The sequence below is a fragment of the Ammospiza nelsoni genome, chromosome 7 (genome assembly GCF_027579445.1).
Source record: "Ammospiza nelsoni isolate bAmmNel1 chromosome 7, bAmmNel1.pri, whole genome shotgun sequence".
NCBI classification, from domain to species: domain Eukaryota; kingdom Metazoa; phylum Chordata; class Aves; order Passeriformes; family Passerellidae; genus Ammospiza; species Ammospiza nelsoni.
The window spans coordinates 32903665-32916393 of record NC_080639.1 but is presented as its reverse complement, the minus strand read 5'-3'; the positions used below and the strand labels follow the sequence as shown (position 1 = coordinate 32916393).

General features: G+C 38.1%; 1 protein-coding gene across 1 annotated transcript in view; it reads left to right on the top strand.

Moving 5' to 3' along the window:
* Nucleotides 1-12729, top strand: part of NCKAP5 (NCK associated protein 5) — a 355478-nt gene that overhangs the window by 181694 nt on the left and 161055 nt on the right. The window lies entirely within an intron of this gene.

Below are 12729 nucleotides of genomic sequence, written 5' to 3'. Positions count from 1 at the left end.
ACCATTCCTATGATAATAGTAAGGATTTGAGTTATTTGTTGTTTTCATGATGCATGATGAGATTTTGTAGAGCAAACAGATTTTTTTTTCATTGTTTTTGTCATGTGCACAGAAACAAAACAGTCCAAAAAATCAAAAGAAATAATGGAATTTCATGTATATTTTCCATCAAGGCTGAATATTAACTCCTTCCCTTAGCACTGAATTGTTAAAAGCTCAAGTTCAGTTTAATAAGTTGAAAAAAACCTGGAGGGTTTTTTTTTTATTATTGGTTAGGTTTCTTGGGGGTTTTAGAGTTTTCTGCTTTGGGCATTTTTTGTGGTTTTTCCCTTATTTCCTTGATGTTTGCCATGCTGCTCCTCTGATTTGAATCTGGGTTTCTAGGCAACACTGCAAAAACTATTGACAGCGTTAATAAAATTTGTTCTCCTCTGTTACTTTGTGTTTGGAAAAATTTGCATTAATTCTCTGCAGAATTCAACAAAACTATTTCAAAAATCCTTAAATGTTCAGTTAATTCTGAAATCTCCATTAAAAATGCTAAGGATATTTCTTTTTTAGTTTTCTGTTGTTCCTCTTCATTGATCCTCGGTTTCAATTTTACTTATTCTGATGAGACTCCTGGAGTAATATACACTAAATAAATCCACCCCATGTGTATTCCTGGTTAGAATTTTTTGCTCTCTAGTATATTAATCTTTATTTAAGGAAGAATTCCCTGAGGTCCTGATTTTAGAAGAGTATTATTGCTGCAATAGCTAGAAACCTGTGAAATTAACTTTGAAGGTGATGGAGCCATGGTTAAGAAAAAAGAAGGGGTGAGGGGGAGCCAGTCTCCAGAGTGATGCTCCCAGTACCTTCATAAAATTTTAACTGATGCATATTCAGATCTTTTCAAGAGAGCTCTTCATTATTCCTATGGAACTGCTGTAGTCTGATTCATTTCTACCGTGTTTCTGAAAAGAAAAACTATTTTATTAGTCAGGATCCCTGAAGTCCACTATCTTCAAATTAATCCATTCTTTTTCTTTCACTTCTATTTGCAGTTGAGCGTGCTCGGGTCTATCGAGAAGCAGAGGGACACAAGTTCTTTGAATTAAAGTTGTTTGTCTCTTTATGTCTGTCCCTCTGATTTAGATAAAGGTGAAGGCCCTCTAAATCAGCATTATGTTCTTTTTAAGGCTGTCTGCACATTGGCTAAACTGTTTGAAGGCAAACTTAAATATCATTTTTCATTAATGGCAGCTTGGTTAGTCATGTTATTCCAGTGAGGAAAACTCCTGCTGGCCTCATCAGGCTGTGGCTTTATTTTACTGTAGGCCAGATACTAGGAAGAGAATATGTCACTTTAAATATTTTGTTTTATTTTACGTCATTTTATTATGATGAATATTAGGGGTTATTTTTGCTGATTTTTAGTAGAATATTAAGATATTTGCTTACACAAACAGACTTTCTCTCTAAATGAGTGTATTTTTTCTTATCCTGTTTGAACAAACAATGGAACTGGAAGCTGGATAATCTTGTGCTGCCTAAAGATTCTATATTGTTTGAAGGATTTGCAACCTTTGTTTAATTTGAGCACAATTAAACAGGACAAGACAAATGATGACGGGAGGAAATTTTAAAACTAAGTGAAGAAGATGACTAGAGAATAATATTTTGGGCTCAAACATTCTATCTTTCAGATGTGGATAGATCAATGTAAGAACATATACTACAGCATAAATCTTTTAAGTATGTGTAATTCCTGAACTGAGAGGATTTACCTAGACATTTCTACATATATTTCTTTACATTTCAAACTATTTTCTTTGCATGTTGGAAAGAATGAAATTTAATAGTTGGTGGTAATCTGTAAGTTGACCTTTATAATCAGGAGAGCAATGCTCCTTATTCCTAAATGAAATTGTGGGGAAACTTTAATCTGTCATGTAAGCATATGGTTTGAGATGGAGGACTTCAGAAGGTGAGGGGTTTCTTATGGAATGAAGTTTCTGTTGTTACCAAGTAAGCAATATTTCAGCCTAGTAGTCTGAAATAAATCGAAGTTCTCTTTCTTAACACCTGCATAAATCTGCCAGAGCCTTAATGTGACACAGTAGTTAGTTTGATAAATAGGTGAGACCTGCTGAAAGAGCTTTTAAACTGGAGTTTCTTTTCCAGAATTGTAACATGTTTCCATGTAGTTTTAAATCTGCGTTTTAATTTTATTAGAGATGAAATATGTTTGAAGTGTGGAGAAACCTTGCAGGAAAAATATTTAATGCTCAAGTTGGGTTTTATGCTGTAGTTGGATGCTGTTATCTTTACATTGCCTTGGTATAATCTCACCTTGAGTTGAAATACTTTCTTTGCTTTCTTAAACCCCCTGAGATCTGTTGTTTTGCTGCAGCTGTTAAATTCCATAAGGTTCTTTTTGGCATGGCATTGTACAGCTGCACAGTTCTCAAATGTACAGAGACCTTCCCTATAAAAAGAAATCAGCCCAGTTTCTTCCAAGACAGTACCATGCACTCTGAGTTTCCTATTTTTGTTGTACACTGTCTCATTTACCTCCTTGCTGTTGGTTTCAGCTGTGCTTTTCCTGCTTTCAGCATTTTCCTGCAGCAGTAGGAACAGAAATGCAGCAGCTCTGCCCACAGCAGTAGGTGTGATTTATGGTATCATTGTAAAAAGCACACTAATAGACACAATATAAATTGATTACATTTCCCTGCTGTACATCAGTAAGCAATAGAACTTGTTGTCTGTGGAATGCATGCAGTTCAGGTGACTAAACTGTGATTAAATGTTAAAGCAGTAAAAGAAGTCGCTTTACTTAAGTTACTTTGATCACTGTTTTGGTCTGAATGAAACAAGTTCAATAAACACTATTATAAAGTGTATCTGGAAACAGTAATTGAAGACCCCATTATCAAATCTTAAAATCCCTTTTGGGTAAATTTCAAAAACTATTTCAGTTAAAGTTGTGTTGTTTGTTGGTACCAATGTCTGTGACTGGAAGATTGCCTCAGGCATTTAGATGTTATTGGAAAAGTAGGAAATGGTCCTTTTTTGATCTGCCAGGGCCCTGTGAATGGGATGAGTCCAATTCTCATTGAACTGTATATTCCTCTCCCTTTAGTATTGACTGTAGGGTTAAGCCTGTTGCTTCTGACAAGGGAAAAAATGACTGCTACAACACTTGGCATAAAAGAACAGAATGGTTGTAGGTTTAGGCACATCCTTCATGTATTTTCCAATTATTGTAATTCCCCTAGCTCCACTCTGTCTTGTCAACAGGTGACTGGGAATGATAACTGTTATCCTTGCAGCTGTAATAAGGAGATTTTTATGCATTGCATCAGCATGTTGATGTGGAGTCATCACATTGTAATTTCCAAGATCTGCTCAATCTGGAGGTCACACCTGCTTTCACCTCACTGCCATGGCTGGTAACCCACAGCCAACTGAGGCCATGTCTGGGAAGCGCACACCAGCTCAGCTTGCCCTGTGTTTGGTCACTTTGCCTCAAGTCAACCATTAATAACATTTTAACCTAATTTCTGGGGAGATTAAAATGCTCTCCTGGCAGCTATGGATGGTATTCCTTTGATTCTGTCATAGCAGGGGTGAGTAAGGTGCTGTGTCCTTTTCTCAGAGGGAGATTACAGAGGAAGCTGTCTGCAATTCTCCTTTGTGTAGCTCTGCAGTGACCTCCTGTCATTCTCCCTACATGGTGTGTAGGGGTGTTGTAGGAGAATTGGCCCAGAGACGGAGTCTGTATCAAAGGCTGACCTTGTCATCCTGCCCTATGGTTTTAGGTACCACTGGATTTTATGAGCTGGTACTATGAAATGTCACAAGGAGGAGAAGTGGTGAATGAGTGTGACACACAAGTGAGTTCTCCATGTCTGGGGTGTCTCTCCTGTTCACCTGCTCCTGCCTTGCTGCCAGCTGCAGGATGGGCACTGTCAAACATGGGGAAGGTTGGCCCTGAGTGGCTGCCAGGTGCCCACCCAGCCACTCCCTCACTCACTCACTCACTCACTCACTCACTCACTCACTCACTCACTCACTCACTCACTCACTCACTCACTCACTCACTCACTCACTCACTCACTCACTCACTCACTCACTCACTGTCTTCCAGAGGGCTGGGAGAGCAAAGAAGAGAAAAAAAACCCTCATGGAATAACAACAGGAGCTCACTCACCAGTTACCATGAAGGGGAAAGATTTGATTTGTTAAATATTAAAATTTAATTTATTTCTAATTAGATGTAGTGTTACAGTAGGAGTCCTAGTAAAATATATGTACTGTATTAGTGGCCTTTTCCCAATCCTAGTTGTTCTAAATGGGCTGCAGCTGTGTTGTCCTTAATTGGGTGGCAGCTGTGGCCAATGAGGATAACTGGGATAAAAGGGGGTGAGCTGGCTGGTCAGGGAGAGCTTTGGAGGAGCCCTGATGAAGAGGCAGGAAGAACACTGCTGTGAAGAGCTGCTTGTGAGAAAATCAGCCAGAAGGTATGGGGCTCTAGAAATATGATAGCAACAATATGAAGACAACAAATGGTGACCCTGACGTGATAGAGGATAGGGCAGCCAAGAGCTGGGACTCTAGAAATATAATAACAACCTAGTGTAGGGTAGCAACAAACAGTGACAAAACTAAAAACATTTATTCCCACCCATACCTTCTTCCCAGGCTCAGCTTCATTCCTTCATGCTTGACTCTTCCACCTGAGCAGCAGGGTGGGTGTCAGGGTTGTGGGGTAAATTCCTGAGCTCTACAAGCCTCAGGGTATGGTGTGAATGCTGCTTTGCTGGGGCTCTGACCTACTGCTTAGGGTATTGATCTTAGCTTCTGATTAGAATTGACAGAGTTAAAGAATGAAGTTTCTTTTAGATTAACACTGTTGGGGTGAGTACATTACATTTTAATTTATGTGCATCTACAACACTTAGGTACATATTTCATCTATAACAGTTACTCAGAACTGTCAAGAACCATTCTAAGATCCAAGAGCTTTTGTATGAATAGTTTTCACCTGACAGAAAATAAAGCAATGACTTTGCTAAACTCATGAAACCAAGCCCAAAGAGGAGATTGCCTGAAGTTTTTGAGTTTGACCCCACTCAGTTTCTGGGCTGCTTTGTACTAAATTTGCTGGTTTCCTGTTGTTTTACCAGCAAAAAGTAAAAAGAAAATTTTGTCATTTTTGGTACTAGACCCATTTTTTTCCACTCTTCAGTGTATGAATATGATGGTTTTGAAAGTACATGCACATGAGAAATACCTTCAATGAGTGTGGTGGCTCAGCTTTCTTCAAATACAAAATTCTCATTCTTGTATCAGAAGCCATCAGGTTGAAATTATATTTTCATACTGAAGCTGAGAAAGAACAAAAGCAGTGAGCTCAGAGTGACTGCCGAGAGCAACTGAAGAACCAGGGTAAACTTGAAACACAGAGCTCCTGCCAGCACCAGAAATTATAGCAGATTTTATAGCATGAAGTATATTGGCTTTTCACAGAGCAAACGATTGCTTTTCTCCAGGTGTTATTCAAGATGCACAGGTAGAGACCTGCAGTTCTCCATTTTCTGTGGACTCTGAAGGCACTGAGGCTACATGAAGAGCCAGCCCTGTTTCAGTACCAGTGCACTGGTAAATCATGTGTGGTGTTTCATGACAACCCTTAGCTGCTGAAAGCTTCTTGCATGGGCCCAGGGAAATTGGTAATTTTATCTTCCAGAGGCAAAAGCAGGGTGATCTGTGTGCTCAGGAAATCCTGTGTCTGGCTTGTCTGTGTGCTCACAGGATGCATCTTGCTCATATTTCTGCAAGTTTGCATCTATTGCCTTTTACTGATTTCTCAGACATGAAATTATATTCTGTTTCCTCTTTCATTGGGATAGAAGTGTTCAAGTGTAGTTTATTCATGTAAAAATCAGATCCATCTTTCTGAACCTGAACATGGGAAATTCCTTACTTCAGGTTGTTTGTGTACCTTTGTCTTTAAAAAAATTATCTACATTTCATAATAACTGTATAGCAAAGAATATTAAAGAGGAAATGGATGAAATACCCAGACAGTGTGGTGATAAAGGCCTTAAATTGATTAAAGCTAGGTAAGAACAGGTGAGAAAAAGTCCAGCAAAGAATAAATGTTCTCTTAGGCTCTGTCACGGATGACTCTGCTAAAATAAAAGGCTGTATGTTTTTTTAAAGCATCAGTCTGGTTTGTGCTCCAGGATTGTCCAGCAGAGTATTTTCTTATACCAACCCAGTCATTCTGTGTCTCTTTGACTTCTTGTCCTACCCTGTCATGTTGTACAATGGCACTTTTTATTAATGACTCCTTCCTGATATGGAAATTATGGCCAATTTTGAAACTTCCATTGCACAGCCTGTGGTCTTGCCTATGCTCCACTAAGTCACACGTGAGATGTCCACACTTTGATTTCTGTGCCCACACTATGATTTCTTCCAAGTGAGTATTTGCCCTGGAGAGTCAGAAAGACACACACATTTAAAATCAATGTAAATTAGACCGATCCTCTGATTTCATTATTAGCTTTAATTGCTACCCAAACAACATGGATTCATCCCATTTTAGTTCACTGATCCTCTCAGACTTGTGGTTTCTTTTGTCAAATGATTGAAAACCCATGCTCAATGTGAAATTGGCAGATTATAGACTGTTCCTCTTTACTAATGGATCAGAGAGAAATGTGAGTTCATGATCACAGTTTTTATGGTTGTTTTCCTGCTCGATGCTTGAGGTGGCTTGTATTAGTAATTTTTCTGTACTATAAAACTTGTAAACTGTAAATGTAACATTAATGGGCAGTGGTGTGCATTCAGATTGATGGTGGTAGGCACAGAGCAAATTAAACCATGAGTGAATAATATGAATAAAAAGCTGACATAAAGTCAAATGATCTTCGTAGTTATACTTCTCTTTTATGAACGTGATTGGAATCTTCAAAGGTTCATTGGTTGACTGAGTCTATGTTTTACCATTACAGGTTTACATCAAACTAAACCAGGCAGCCTACATCCCCATTTTAATTGCAAGCAGATAAAAATCTGATCCTGAAAAGTGCTCATCCTTTTAAAGATTTTGGGGTAACCTCTGTGAATCTGACCTAGTGGGTGGCATCCCTGTCCATGGTGGGGGAGTTGGGAGTAGGTGATTTCTGAGGTCCTTTCCAACCCAAACCATTCTATGATTCATCTCTCATTAAGGGCAGAAGGAAAAGTGTGTTCCAAATACTTTTGGGGAGTTTAGTACCTTAAATAGTAGAAATATACAGATTTGTGGGAAAGAGGAGAAGATCTTGAAATCCTGACTGTTGTCTCTCCGAGTAGAATAATAGAAGAATACTTAGTTTTATCTAGATTTAAAGCAAGGTTTTGGGGTATATATGAGGCAGGAAAGAGAAAAGGCATTTCACAACAGTACTCTAAAGGAAGTGGTACAAGAACAATACAGAAAAATGGGCACAAAGATGTTCCTGTCTGGATACCACCTGTTGTACCCAAAGGTGGACTCTGTAGATTGAGACTTCTGCTCTCCTCAGCAAGAAACTTCTGTGGAATCATATCTTTACTACAGTTTGCATAGCTGGCTGTCTAATGCTGGTAAAGAGCTGGTCCTAGAATGTGACCAATACATAATTTGCAAATATAATCAATTTTTCACTCTGCTCTGTGTAACCTTTTGAGTATCTCCACTAAGTAATGAAAATAGAATTATTTATCGGCCTGACTTGAGGTGGTAATGCATTTTTTCAACCTAGTAGCAATTTGTAGTCTGCATAGATTGGATTGTTTCACAGGAGAATTATTATGGTAATTTTAATTTTATCTTAGAACTTGTAATTATTCCACAGTATTGTTCTAATGTAACAGATTGTGCAGCAGTTCATTTGTTTTAAAGTGCTCAAATTTGGACAGGGCAACTTAAAAATTTAGTTTTAATCTTATTTTTTTACCAAAACATGTTGGATCTGTTTGCCTCTCCACACACTTCAAATACCATTATTAAATGTTGCAGTGACTATAGTTAAAGCTGAAAAGCTATTGTACTAGATGCTCGCTCTTGTGGAGTTTTGCTTCTCAGGGTATGTGATAAACATTGAGAACAGGATCGAATTTTTTCCTGATTTTAATTGGCTTATAGACCTAGTTCTTCTAATTATTCATGCCTTACTCTGATACTACATTTTCATAGTTACTCTACAAGTCTGTCCTCAGGGAATTATCTCCTGAAGGCGTAAGGAGTTTGTTTCAGCTGCATGGATGTTTCTTGTTCATTTTCTTGTCATATATCATGCAGAGGAAAAAATGGGATTTAAAAAAGAAAAGATGCTTGGTTTTAGTCCATCAGTATCAGCAAGGACAACCGTGAGGTTCTTCTTTTGATTCTCCCAGATTTAGATCTACACTTAGTAGAGGGAGTCTCCCTTGGAAAGAAACAGGCAAGAATGAAACACTGAGGGACAAATTGAACAGTTTTAACTCATGTGACATGATTCAAACTATTCAAACAAATAAGGAAAATTTGTGGACCAGATCCCCACCAGCTCCTGAAAGGTGCCAGGTAATTGCACCAAAAACGTAACAATGAGAGTAAGATATGTCTGGCTTATAGCAGAAAGGCATCTCAGTAATTACTGTGGGCTTTGCCTGTAAAATGGTTAATTGCTGCAATCTTGATCATTTTTGCAGTATCATTAATCATCCTAAACTTACATAACTAATATTGTTATAACTCCTAACTCTACAGGGATTCTGTCACAATTTAGTAACAATTACTGTCTTCTATTTCAGGTAGCTTCTGTTGTAGACATTGCCAAAAATCTTAATGTGATTATCTTTGGTCATAATGTGTGCTTCAGTTTGCAGATACTGTGAGCAAATGTAGATTGATTTGAATGATTGTTTCAGTTTAATGTGGTTTTAATTCTGTGTGTAGTGCCCGCCCCATAATCTCAAATTTTACCAATTGGGCACTACTCTACCCTTCAGTCAAGTATCATTAATTAAATATGTATTTCAGAAAACATCCATCTTCTAATCATGCAGTGTAATAACTACAGATAGGTTATCCTGAAAACATTGTCAAAAGGATGTCAGTAGAATATTGTATTGCATCAAACAATGAGCTCCTCTTGTGACAACCAGATAATTAGGGATACGCTGCAAAAGGATGCAGAGAAATTACAAATCCAGTTCAGAACAAGTAATATCATAGAAATCACTTTAGGATGTTGTTACACACTCTTAGTTTACGTTTTAACTTAGAGAAGATTTTTCTTTTGCTTTATTCTGTTCCATGATAATTGAATCCCAGTTCAATTGCTTTCTAGGAAGATAAGGGATTTTACTCTTGGTTCTTACCACCACTCCAGATAGGAAGGGAAGAGCTGCATTTGTCATGAGAGAAGTGGTTAGGTGGAGATGTGGATCGTGAGACTTAACACTGCAAGGAACAGGGATTTCTGTAGTCTTGTTTGGCACAGCAGGTTGTGCTGCGTTTCAGAACTTGACGTCCCTTTTTCTGCAAGTGTTTCTGTTCTTCGATATCTGTGGGATTTAATTGTCCATTTTTCCATGTCAGCACATAGCAGAGAAAGGTGTGCATCATGCCAAAACTGGAAATCCAAGCCTGTTGTGTGTTTTGAACTGAGCCTTCATTCTCTAGGAATACAGATTAGATTATTAAACTGTAGTATCTGTGTCTGCAAGCTGCAGTCTGTTAATTGAATGAATGTGGCACGAGTCGAGTCACTGCCTCACCTGATCAGAAGGAAACATTTTTCTGTCTTTAGCTGTAGGTTTCATCCTTCCTCCTAAAGCCTTTCTTTAGGCACTGAATTGATTGTGCTTTTATTGCTGTGCAGTCTTCATCTGGAAGATTCCTTCCAGTTTGTGCCTACTAACCATGAGGAAGCTCATCCTTTATAGGTCACATATGGATTATAAGCAAGTAACAATGCCCTTGCATATATTGCTTTTTACTGGAAAAATCAGTAGTGAAACAGAAAATTCTGACCAACAGTACTAATTTATGAAAGGCAGGTAAAGGCAGAGCAAGGTAATCAGTAGATTAAAAAGCCAGGGACTTGACTGATTTAATTACAGTCACAATTACAGCACATCAAAGTGAGTTTGTGTTAAAAGTGGTCTACAGTGGAGGTCCCTCCCTTTGGCTTGTTGAGTACAAGTGGATCTCATCTTATGAATTCTTTTAAAGGCAAAGTGTTTCTTCATCTTCTCAGGCACTGGAAATGTCTGCTGCTGCTATGCTTTTGTTCTCAAACTGTGCAGAGAAAAACCACAGAACCATCCAGCTGTCAATGTCTTCCTTAAAAGGCAAATGTCTCTCAAATTCTATTCTTATTTCATAATCTTGGCCGTTCACTGGGAAAAGAGCTTCTTTTGTCTAAGCCTAGGCAGTAGTGTATAGTGGGAGGGTCTCTTATATTGCTGAGAATTTACTTTATAATGTTAAAATGCTGAGTTTCAAACAGGCCATTTGGATTTGTTTCTGAAATATTTGTTGACAATTTTAGTGTGTACTGGGGAGAATAATGGGTCACTGGTTTCACTAGTTTTGTACTTTAGTGAGTGTCCTTGTGAAAATATTTAAAATAGTCTGGGTTTCATTCAGCTGAAATTTATAGCATTGCAAAATAATGAATGATATTTTCCTGTTCTAGACTTGCCTGTGGTTCACTGTGAGCCCTGTGCTGCATATTTTGTGACATATTTAGTGTTTATTGCAGTGCTGTGTGTGTGTTCTCAAGCAGTGTGTAATAGTACAATTATACTGGCAACTGCAATGTGAAACACTGGCACCAAGATCCATTGTAGTGCTGGCAGGATGAGAAATGTCAATTGAGGCTGTCATAAGAGGTTTCCTAATCCTGCTGAAATAAAGAGTGAGATTCTTTCTGAATCACTGCCATCTGGAGTATATGAAAATTTGAAATAACCTTTTATCATTAGGTTGGCACATGCTATGGAACAGTATTGGCATTGATGGAGTCCTAATGAAATGAAATACTTTGCTATGAGAAGAATTCACTGCTTCATTATTTTGTCTAGGTTCTTCAAACCCTCCCCCCTCTCCATCTATGAAGGTTATTGAGTAGTTAATAATGTTTTGAATCTAAAAGATAGTCTCTACAATAATTGGCATTTTAATGTGGACATTAATCTAGTTACAAATACAAACCAACGTGCCTGTGGTGGAGAACAATTCATGCTACAACCAGGTAATTCAGTTCACTTTCTGTATTTTCTTGACTTGCTCTACTTATTTGATAAGTATTTGTTGCCCAGAAATTTTTGTGCCTAAAATTAGGTCAAGAACCTTCACCTTGTCAGGAGCAATTGTGGCACGTACTCCTTCCATGGTTCCCCCATGCCCACTGTGGAATATTTGTGTCCAGCTGTTGCACACCTGCTCTGTACTGAGCTCCTCCTATTTGTAGCACACATAAATACTGCTCAGTTTGTGCTCTTATAGCAGGTTCTTTTTACAAATGTATACTGACCAACACCCAGCAGAGTTTGTGAATGGCCATTTTTCTAATTCTTGCATGCAGAACAGACTGATATTTGCTGTTTGATATTTGAGTTTGTGCTGTTTGGGAAGTTTCTTGTGATTAGTCATGTTTCTGCTTAAATGTACAGAAGCAGTGTTGGAATCTTGGAAGCTTCATCTTGAATCTTTGGTCTGTGCCTTGATTCTCATTTTGAAGGGTTAATCATCATGTTGTTCAGAGAACTAGATGATGGTCCCCTTCACTGTTCAGATTAAACAGTATAAACTCTGAGAGTTAGTGCTGGATTTAGAAGATGAAGGATTAGGACTGTTTAACTAATTCCTTTGAGGATGTGATTTCATTCTGATGCTTAAGTTGAAGTGGGCCAGTGGTTTTTTAATCCCATAAATATAGTAGATAAGAATATATTTTATTTTAAGCATCTTGTTTAGGCTCTGTATATTATGTAATTCTAACAGAAATTTATGTCTTCTGTATTGAGATTAATTTAATGCTTAAAGAGTGCCAGCCAATTCTTGTGCTTGTTCTGCTACACAGACAAACCCAAAACATTGCTGGTTATTCTGTAAGTGATATTGCTCTTGATTTCATAAATGCATTGAGATTAAACAAAAAAAACCCCATATGAGTATAATCTTTTATTTCTCAATGTTTTGTGTTCAAACTTTTTAGTTAAACCTCTACATCTGCTGTTTTGTGAACATACCAGTAATAGTAATGCAAGTAATACACAAGAGTACATTTTAGATATTCTGAGAGTTTACTTGATTTACTTGCTTTGTTATAATTTTCCAAGACAAGTGCAGGTTTTACAGTTAGCTAATAGCCCGTGAAGCTGCAGAGATAAATTAAAAAAGACAACACTCCTCCTCCCACCAAAATATTTTAGGGTAAGTCCAGATTGGGGTGGTAGCTGATGTGTGAGTGTTCATTGAGTAACACAGCACCAGAACTGGTGCCTGCATCAGTGTGTCCTGCATTCCCAAGGAATATTCCCTGGGCTGCAGGGAGCTCCTCAGTGCAGAGCTGCTGGTCAGCATTGACACCAGCTCCTTGGTTGTTTGAGCTGCAGCACTGCTTTGGTCAAGAGGATGCATATCCTGCAGAAATGACATTCAGCAAAGCTTGTTGGGAGGAGAAGCAGTGCTTTCAAGGAGAGATCATC